Source organism: Rhipicephalus sanguineus, chromosome 6, assembly GCF_013339695.2.
Source record: "Rhipicephalus sanguineus isolate Rsan-2018 chromosome 6, BIME_Rsan_1.4, whole genome shotgun sequence".
Classification (NCBI taxonomy): domain Eukaryota; kingdom Metazoa; phylum Arthropoda; class Arachnida; order Ixodida; family Ixodidae; genus Rhipicephalus; species Rhipicephalus sanguineus.
This window is the reverse complement of record NC_051181.1, coordinates 115,130,722-115,133,568: the sequence shown is the minus strand read 5'-3', so window position 1 is coordinate 115,133,568 and position 2,847 is coordinate 115,130,722. Positions and strand designations below refer to the sequence as shown.

General features: G+C 44.6%; 1 non-coding gene across 1 annotated transcript; it reads right to left on the bottom strand.

The window, feature by feature from the left end:
* Nucleotides 1–718: 718 nt before the first annotated feature.
* Trnae-cuc (transfer RNA glutamic acid (anticodon CUC)) lies at nucleotides 719–790 on the bottom strand. The gene has a single exon. It is a non-coding gene; the product is annotated as a tRNA-Glu (tRNA).
* Between the last annotated feature and the right edge of the window lie 2,057 nt (nucleotides 791–2,847).

Genomic DNA, 2,847 nt, shown 5'->3' with positions numbered 1-2,847 from the left:
AGGAAGCGGCAGATATATATTACGTGGTATGGGTGGCGACGCGACTGTTATTACTGCCCGACGTTGCTATAATTCACAGCTGTGCCGTTCTTTAATTAAGCTAAATTTTACTACAATATTATTATGGTCGTTATTTATGCGTCTTTCAGTCTGCATGAGGCTACTGTACCTTCCGGACGTGTAGCAGGCTGGTGCAGTATGCAGCGCAACCTGGTGCGAGAGGAGTTATCCGAAGAGATGGTAATAGTGAGGCCAGTGAGGCGCTATTTCCAAGTAAAGCCCCTGAATAAAAATTTCTTTCAGAGGCTTTACTCCCAACGCCTCCTTTTCTACTCCATAGTCATAATCACGACCGTTATGGTTTCAGACATGGACTCGTAGAGCTTGCTTAGCGTGGGGATATAAAACCACACAAAGCAGAAAAACACAAGAAACAAAAGGAAACACACAGACGCCCACATACACAAAAATTGTGTCCTATTGTTTTTCGAAACTTCTCGTGCTCATTGTCCGCAAGGATCTGAACATGAAGTGCGATAAGATTATATTCTGTCGAGCCACATCTCTGCTGAATCTGAATCGCACATACTTGACTAATGAAGTCAAAGTGGGACATTTGTTCCATCTTCTATTCCGTCTGACAATACACCGAGGTTACACACAATAGAAGCACGAAAAAAAAAAAAAGGAAAACCTTGCTTTATTAAAAAAAAAGTTGTTCCGACACCGGGAATCGAACCCGGGGCTCCTGGGTGAGAGCCAGGTATCCTAACCACTAGACCATGCCGGATTCAAAAGTCAGAGTTCTATAGGCATGTTTTCAAAATTGTTCTATTACATGATAGAACAGTTTTGACGCCATTTGTTTACTCGTGCGTTTATCAAACGCCAATTTTTAAGGTTCTTACTGTTAGTTTTTGAACTCATGTTTACAAATCTACCCGCCATTCTGATGCGCGGCAGAAATCATTGCATGCGGGTGTGGCGCCAATTTTGAATGGCGGTGATCGCCTCTAGATATTTGTACTCCATGATTTGCACGAAACAGCAATACTTTGCCATCTGTTAATAATTAAACACCAAGAATATAGCTTACGTGTTCGACTACTGGTCATCGTTACGTGAAAATGCTTAATCAAACCATTATGGACAGCCGAGGAAGACCATTGGCCTTTGCCGCCTTTCGACAAAGAACACCTGCTGAAAAGGCATTCGCGGGCCGTGACATGCACGAAAGGAGAGATGTATTGATGGATCTTAAAGAAGCAAATTGTGCATACATGAAGTAACGTTGTCTAATTTTTACGCTTTGACCTCCTGACCTCGGACATTCGACCCCACTACAATGCGTAAAAAGTTTGAAAGAGCGAAGAATTGGGCTAGCTGGCGGCTGCAGTTTGTGGGTTCTTGTTGCGCTGTGTATACAATACCGAATGCGAACAGGACACTGCGACAATGGGTGGCACGCATCGTGGCTAGCCAAAGAAGGGGACACACGACACAGCGCTGTGTCGTGTGTCCCTTTCTTTCCTTCGTCCGCGTTAGCAGACGAATCTGTGCCAACTCGCCCAGTATTCCATCCCGCTTGATGGTACGCGAAGTCACAACTGGTTTAACCATTCGTATCTTGCGACGCGTCATATAAATGTTGATGATCTGATAGGCAACGAGAAGATGAAAGGCCGAAAAAAAAAAAAACAACAAGAAAGAAACAGGATAATTAAGCACCAATAAGTGATGCCTCCATAAGCCACGGTTACACATATGGTACATATCAGTGTGTTTTAAAGGTGGTTCTCTCTGGTTGGGAAGGAACTTATGAATGAAACAGAGTGACACCAACCAAGGTAGTGAGTAAAGGTGTGTACCAGTGTGTACCTATCCTCTTGTAGTTGATTTCTGCTTTCGTTAGCTGTAATAAGGGTATGCTGGCACACACTGATGTTTTGCTGCTATAATGGAAATTGCGTCTTCGATCTTCCTGACATATACCATGCACCGCATACGAGAGACTAAATTAACTGTGAGAAGAGGTTCAATAAGCCAGAAAATATGCAGAAACGAACGAATGGCGGCGCCATCTGGAAGTTCCCGTACCAAGCTCGCCGTAATGTATAATAGATTTTGACGAGGGTCTGCTTCTGAACCTGTAACTATTTTTTTCCCTCTCCCTGGTAAAGACGGCGATTGCATGCGTTGTATTCTGAAGGAGCCAGAACCGAACACGGTGAACTTCGAGAACGTCTACTATAGTAGCAACGGGCCTTTTAGAAAAAGAAATAACTTGACGTCTGTGACGTCATGGCGCGCGAGGAGGATAAGGAAGGAAGGAAAGACAGGGAGGTAAACCAGACGCGCGTGGGGTTTGCTACCCTACTCTGGGGGGAAGGGACTAAAAGAAAGAAAGAAGAGGGAAGAAAGCACTGTCAGGGTCCACGTGCGCCTGTCCATTACACGCCTATACAAGCGATCGCTCAACCCGGTCGAACTTAAAAATAGTAGCATTGCCCGCGTCGCTGTGCTGGCCTGCGACGCGTAGGGCCACGATCCGAGGATCTTATCTTCTGAAAACGGCCTGTCATCTAGTTTGTTCAGCGCATTACGTAGAACGTTGCGTTCGCTCACAAAACGATCACAAGAGACATAGATGTTCTATTGTTTCGTCACTGTTGCGCGAGTCACACCTGGAGGTGTCTGCCATTCCTACGCGATAAAAGTACACCTTCGTGAAATTAACAACAACAACAAAAAGATCGCAAGCTTGGCCTTCATGTTCTCTTCCACATACACTCTAAGGAAAAAAAAAACAAATAGTACGTGTTACTCTTTTCACTGACTACTGACTTG